The sequence below is a fragment of the Pteropus medius genome, unplaced genomic scaffold (assembly GCF_902729225.1).
Source record: "Pteropus medius unplaced genomic scaffold, Ma_sr-lr_union100, whole genome shotgun sequence".
Classification (NCBI taxonomy): Eukaryota; Metazoa; Chordata; class Mammalia; order Chiroptera; family Pteropodidae; genus Pteropus; species Pteropus medius.
The window spans coordinates 1,500,108-1,507,411 of NW_024356335.1; the positions used below are offsets into that span (position 1 = coordinate 1,500,108).

The 7,304-nt window shown below is 35.4% G+C and overlaps 1 protein-coding gene and 1 long non-coding RNA gene across 2 annotated transcripts in view; one reads left to right on the forward strand and one right to left on the reverse strand.

The window, feature by feature from the left end:
• NR6A1 (nuclear receptor subfamily 6 group A member 1) overlaps nt 1–7,304 on the reverse strand; it is a 185,196-nt gene that overhangs the window by 113,448 nt on the left and 64,444 nt on the right. The gene's annotated exons all lie outside the window — the stretch shown is intronic.
• LOC120601709 (uncharacterized) overlaps nt 1–7,304 on the forward strand; it is a 44,255-nt gene that overhangs the window by 22,225 nt on the left and 14,726 nt on the right. The gene's annotated exons all lie outside the window — the stretch shown is intronic.

Below are 7,304 nucleotides of genomic sequence, written 5' to 3' on the forward strand. Positions count from 1 at the left end.
ATTAAGCAAAGGACACTTACAGTTTAATATAAACATTTATCAAGTGTCTGATATATATTTGAACAAAATGTCTGTTTGCACTGAGCTTACATCATAGAAAAGACAAGCCTTGCAGACAATTCTAATACAAGGGACACTATGAGAAATACTACAGAACCAAGGAGGAGAAAAAGAGATACGGGGGAGAAATCTGGGAAGGCTTTAGGGAAGATCTGTCACTGGGAAAATAATTAATTCTACCCTATCCAATCTATATTGCCTTTACCCCTCTGAGCAATAGGCATTTATGAAAAGTTTGACACCTGACAGATCAAAGCTCTGTGACCTGGAGCAAATCATATCCCCTATTACAGTCTCATTCCTCATGTATGAAGTAAACATAATACCAAATACCTGGCAGGACTGTCATGAACATTAAATGTGAATGATCTTTATATTTACATAAGAAGATTTATATGTACTATCTATGTATAAATACATAAATATCTATGAATTTTTATATATACTTAAATATATACAAATACATATGTGACATACATGTATATTGATCATGTATGTTTACATATGTATATTATGTGTGTATATAATTTTGACTTAGTTATAAAAGGATAACTTTGAACAGAGGAATCAGCAATACTTAAAAAATATATGGTATTTACAATAACTTAAAAAACTGAGTTTCTAAGGTACAGAATGAAAAAGAAGTTGCAAAGTATATTTAGGCAACCTGTACTGATTGATCAACCTTTACTGAGCTCCACTATGTGCAAACTAAGTCCCTAAATACTATTCTAAGCCCCACGGGGATGCCAAAACAGGAGGCCAGGGGATGTCTTCTCTTCTATAACCTATTGTAGCCCTGGGTCTTAACTCTGAAGGGAATAGGGCAATATCTACCATTTACCTAGAGTTTCCTAACATTTGGACTCTATAGCAGTGATTCACAAAGTGTGGTCCACAGATGTCTCCAAGACCCTTACAGAGAGCCTGCAAGGTCAAAACTATTTTTGTGTTAATGATAAGACATTATTTGCCTTTCTCACTATGTTCTTTTGCACTGACAATGCAAAGCCAATGTTGGGTTAAACTGCTGGCCTTAGCACTAATGAAAGCAGTGGCATCAAAACATACTGACAGTCCCTGTGTTCATCACTGCCAAACACTCGGGGCCGGGGGGTGGAGGGGGAGGCAGTGGCGGGCATAAGAAGCCATTTTAACTTAAGAATGTCCTTACTGAAGCAGTAAGATTTACTAATTTTTATTAAATCTTGAGTATACAACTTTTTAATATTTTGTGTGACAAAACGGAAAGTATACATAAAACATCTCTGCTGTACACTGGTTGGCTCAAGGAAATGCACTTTGAGCTACTGTTTTGAGTTGTAAGGTGAACTAACCCATTTTTTCATGGACCACCACTTTTCTTAAAAGAACAAAAAATTATGGTTATTCCAACTTGGATGTTAGATGGATTGTTTTCTTGAAAATAAACAAAGTGAGCATGTCATTTCGAAGAAAACAATTGGCAAAATTTGTTGCCAGTGATAAAATTCAAACCTTCAAACATAAATTAGAATTTGAAAAATTTGTGTCTGCCACCGTAAGTTTCGTGGCTTTCCAATATTTAAAGGTATTTCCAATGAGATTAGTGGTGATATTAACAAAATTGATTTATTTTATATTATATAATGAAATGTGTCGATATTCATAAAAATCTGTATAACTCAGTGAACCAGTATTTCCCAAATGGCCAATGCATAATGTTACAAAATCATGCCTGGGTAAAAGATCCACATAAAGTGCAAGAGAGACCAGTAGATTTTAACAGATCAGAGTGTGAAAAGTTCACTAATATGGTTTCAGATTCCACACTGCAACTAACCTTTATGAAACTACCTAGTATTGACATCTGGTCTAGTATCAAAGAAGAATATGCACAATTACCTGAAGAAATTATTAAAATCCTCTATGTATAGAGACTAGATTTTCTTCATATACTGCAGCCAAAATGACATATTGAAAAAGATAAATGCAGAAGCAGATATATGCAGATAAGAGAAAGCGGTCATCTTTTATAAAGCCAGACATTAAAGAGAGCTGCAAAAATATAAAATATCAATCTTCTCACTAAATTTTTAAAATACATATTTTCTTACATTTTATTTTAAAATGTTATATGTTGATGTGTAATAATTTATTATTTTATTTTAAATAAAACAAAAATATTATTAATTCCAGTTTTAATTTTTATTACAGTAAAAAGTGATGGCTATAACCCACATAAACAAAAGCTTTTGGGAACCTCAATTTTTACGAATGCAAAGATTCTTAAAGATCTTAAAGATCTTTATTTTGTTTGTCTTTAGTTAGTACAATTTTTTTGTGGAAACTGAAGAAACATATAGCATAGTCAAGACTTGATTCTAGGTCTTCTGACTTTAATTTTATGTTCGATCTAAACCATAATTCCTATAATCACTATGAAAATGGTTTAGAAACCCCTCATTCCATTCTTCACAGTAGGCAGGAAGTTTGACTAAATAATTAAAATAATAACAGTAACTGAAATTTGAATGTTATTATGCCTGAGATTCTTACCTTCCTGCTTTCATTTAATTCTCACAACCCTGTGGTATATTTACAATTACTAACGTCCATTTTGCAGACGAGAAATGGAGAATAAACCACTTGCCAAAAGTCACACAGCTACTAAAAGGCAGAGCCGAGATTTGAAAATAACACTTCTAACAGAGAGATAGCAGTAAAAATGCTTTCTCATAACTGCCAATCAAAACATTTGTGTGGTCACCAGCAGTGGCATTTATGGAAATAGAGGACCAGTGACTCTGGTCCTCCAGTACACCTTCAGATACAGACAGAACAAAAAAACTAGCCTGGAGTATGGTCACACAAATTTAGTTCTACACAGAGAATGGCAAGAAAACAAGCAAATAAGGCAATGTGCTAGATACAGCCAAGCTGCCTCTCTCCCTTATCAATCCAGCATCTCTACTATCACCCATTAAAAAGAAGTGACAGGAGTCAAGGGTGAAAGATTTGTCACTGACATACAGCTGGGGCAGTGAAAACTCTTGGCAGGTGTTCTTTAAGCTACAACTCCTCTCCTATGCAAACTAACCCCTACGCTGAATCCTTCTGGCTTTATCACAGTGAGCTTTGACAAGAGCCATCATTAGTGTCCAAACTCCACTTTTCCCAGGCTGATGACATGTGTCAGGCCTTGATTCCTAGTGCCACTCCTGCCTGCCAACTCAGGAAAGGCTTCCGTAATGCCTTTGGCTTTTTTGAAATACCTCAAGTCCCAAGGCAGCAGCTGACACCAACTCTCTCCTGAGGATGGACACTTGGCCAGGAGCCCAAGCTTAAGTGGATTTGGAGGTTCTTGATCTTTACTGAAATCATTCCTACCTTCTCACTGGCAATTAAAATAAATTCCTCCCCAGAGAACAGCCAGAGGTTCTGCAAGCCTCTTCCAACCAGTGGTAGTCACCTTTGATTAGAGAAAAGTGTTAAAGTGAAGCAGCAGCTGATAAATGTCAGAGCCTGGAGGGCCTTCAGAGTTTTGATCACTTACAGCTATTTCTCATTTCACACCGTGGACAGTTTTTAACCCAACAGCATTCAGCATTGCTTACTTAGTCAAATGCTTCAGCATATCAAATTCAAGTCAATGGTCCAGTTGCACTAGTTCTGGGTGTATCCCTAAGGCTAAGATGTTTGACCTACCAGGCAGATAGACTGACTTGAAGGACTTTGCAGATAGCCGACAGGACATTAAGGAAACTTCTGCAAAGGCATTCCTTCTCATGATAAAGAGGTACCGCAGCATAAGTAAACACATGCACATACTCACGTACACACAGAGTCAAGGATTTCAATTCTGACCCATTGTGATTTGGATTTTAATTTTCCTTCTATATCTGCTTCCTCATCTATTAAAGAAAGATCTTTGCCTAAATTAGAGGTTCCAAATGTCCATGAAATGGTCCCCTCAGAATCCCCTGGAGGCTTTTGAAAACTGTAGAACCCATTCCTAGAGGATCTGATTTACTAAGTCTAGGGCGATATCTAGAAATATGCATTATTAGCCATCTTCATTTCCCAACACCACTACTTTTAAGCCTGATCATCAGACTAAATGACCTCTAAGATTCCTAACAACTTTGAAAGTTATAAAACTATAAACTGGATTTATTTTCTATTCTTTCAGTCCAGAATTCTTTCCCCTGTCCATGATCAGCATTCTTACCCAAACATCAATACTGTCCAATATCAGTGTAGCAATGAAGACGTAAGTCTAAAAGCGATATATGAAGTATTAATAGCTTGCCCAACCTTGTTCGGTACTATTTCATTTATGAGGTAAATCTAAGCATAACTTTCTAGAGAATATACGTTCAAAAATAAAGCTTTTAAAACATCGTATTTTACAAAGATTCAATTATGTGCCGAAAATAGCCAAGAAAAGCAACATGTAAAGAGCATTTTCCCTACCTGTTATGAATAACTAAAAAGCTGGTTATGTATATGTCTAATTACCTATAACTTTCGATGCCTTAACACAAAGCTATAATCTACCTGATGCAATAATAAACTTTATAAAAACAGAAATCAAGTTTTTAAAGTGTAAAGTGCCATTGGTAAATTTAATCCAATAAACTAAATTAGATTAGAGGAAGAAATACAGTCTTATATTATTGATATATCATCAAAGTTTTATTACTGTAAAAATGGAAAAGATTTGAGTCCTTTGGTCACTGTTCTTGTTTATTTAATTAACTGCTTGCAGCAAAACACATGCCTGTTGGCTGTAAAAGACTTTAAAAATCTCTGCCAACACTTTTCGCACATTGTAATAAAACCCAAGATTCTCTCCAGTGCATTCCTAAATTCCCATGAATATTAGCTATTGCATGATTTTGGTTCCTATTTCCTTTGTGATTTCAAGTTCTTAATTCACTTATGTACTCACTTATCCAGCTCGGCTGAACAATCCTTGGTAGTTACTCAGAAGAGTTGTTCACTGATTACAGATATCCTGTGAATTAATTTTGCATAGAAAAATGAAGTAGTGCTTCCTGTGAGTTTGCAAAATAATCTAACATAGTAATATCTCGAACACACGAAGTCACTGTAACTAGGGATGGAGAATGCATGTGACAGAATATTTTGATAGGTTTTAAAACATAGTCCCATTTGAAGAGAAATAGTTATTGCCCTTGGTACTAAGCCAATTTATCTCATCGAGGTGGCCTCCTCTTGTCTTCCATACTCATCTCAAATATCATCTAAAGTAACTTGATATAAAGTTGCCATGTCAAATAGCAAAACGTTCCAAGCTATTGAGTTTAAATTTCTATGCATACTTCTCAACTCTCTGGTAAAACCCTCAGGCAAGCTAAATATAAGAATGACCAAAAATTCCATATACAACCGCAATATTTGGCGCACTTTTTTTTCTTGCTAATATTCAAGTAAACACTCTGAATTCAGCAGGCTCCTTTCTAAGCATTGCCTTGAAACAACACATTCTTTCAGCCTAACTTAAAGCCAGAATTAGTAGTCATAGTTTTGGGATCAGCTCCAAACTAAATGGTGGCTGGGGAAGACGGGGGAAAGTGGGGAACTGTTGAAAAATAACATAGTTAAATTCAAATATTGTGTAACTTCTCATCTAGCAACTTCTTTTAGAAATTTAATTGTATAACCAGAGTTAATAATTAATGGTTGGTATCTACTATTGGTACAAACTTGGTGAACTCTAAACGACTACTTTTCCAGGTCCCATCATTGTCCAGTTATCACAGTCTAGTTTCAAAACAGGTTATGCTACAGAGAAAGGTATGACTAGATGATGGCGACAGTTTGCACTACTGCTGGCAAGAAGCCACTCCTAATAAAGTGGAGATCAAGACTTCCAGGGACAACCACCAGTGACAAGACTAGACTGTGAAATCTTGGTCTACAGCTTTAGTCAGAATTTCTTGATCTTAATTTCATAGGGAGTCTACAGATGGGTTCTTGGAAGTCCATAACTGAAACTGCTTTCAAAATTTTGTTTATGTACATGTATTTAGGGAGAGAATCCACAGCTTTCCAGAGAGTTTTTAATCATATTATTAACTTAATCCTCACAATCAATATTCTCATTTTTACAGATTGAGGATATAGAAGCTAATGGGAGATAAAAACTTTACCTAAGGTCACAAAGAAAATGGTAGAGCATTAATTTAAAAAAATCTTTAAAATGTACATAATGTAATAGCTAGTCAGAGGTTGTTTTAACTATAAAAGGATTTTACATTAGTGTATGTGGACTAGAAACAGAATTCTGGAAAAAACATGCAATTTTATTTAGTAACATGTAAATAATAGTTGTAAATGATTTTAACAATTTAAGTCATTTTGAAATAACATAAAGCTTTTAACATGAGTCAGGTGCTGTTTCACATACTTGACATATATCACCCCATTTAGTCCTCACAACATTCCTATGAAGTAGATACTATCAATATCTCCATTTTAGAGATAAGGAAAAACAGAAACAGAGAGGTTAAGTAATTTGCCCAAGGTCACATAGCTAGTAAGTTGCAAAGTCAAGATTCTGGCTCAAAAAAAAAAAAGATTCTGGCTCCAAAGCCTGTGCTCTTTGCTATGCTAAAATGTTGCTTCTCCAAATACTTAATATGTAAACATTTAAATTATGATCACTTTAAAGAAAAAGAAGAGCCAAATAATATAATTTAGAAATGTCTATCACGATAAGGTACTTTATTTAATCTAGTTTAGCACATATAAAGCAAGAGCAATGAGAAAAAATAGACCTAGCAATTATATTTGCATGCTACTTTCACATATATAATAACCTCAACAGCTTTTCACAAGTATGCACAGGAAGGGCAAGTGCTATTTGTCCTACATCCTTACTGACGCTGCGAGAAGTTAATCTCAATATTCACCATTACCTGAACTTTTCTGCCTCCAGGAGTTCCTGTGCAGAGTTTTCCCTCTATTGGAATATCTTTCCTTCTCCATCTAGTAAAAATTAAACTAAACCTTCAAGGCCCAGATCAGATGTGACCACTCAGAGAAACCTTTTCTGGCTCTTCCAGGCAGAATTAACGTTCTTTTCTCTGTTCTCCTTTAACACAGTTCATATCATTCTGCCAATATAGCCATCAACCTTTGTCATCAGCTATGTCTATGTCTAGTTCCCTGGGTAGACAGTGGGCTCCGTGGTGGCAAGGGCTATATGTAGGAGAAAGAGTTCCTAGGATTCTGCT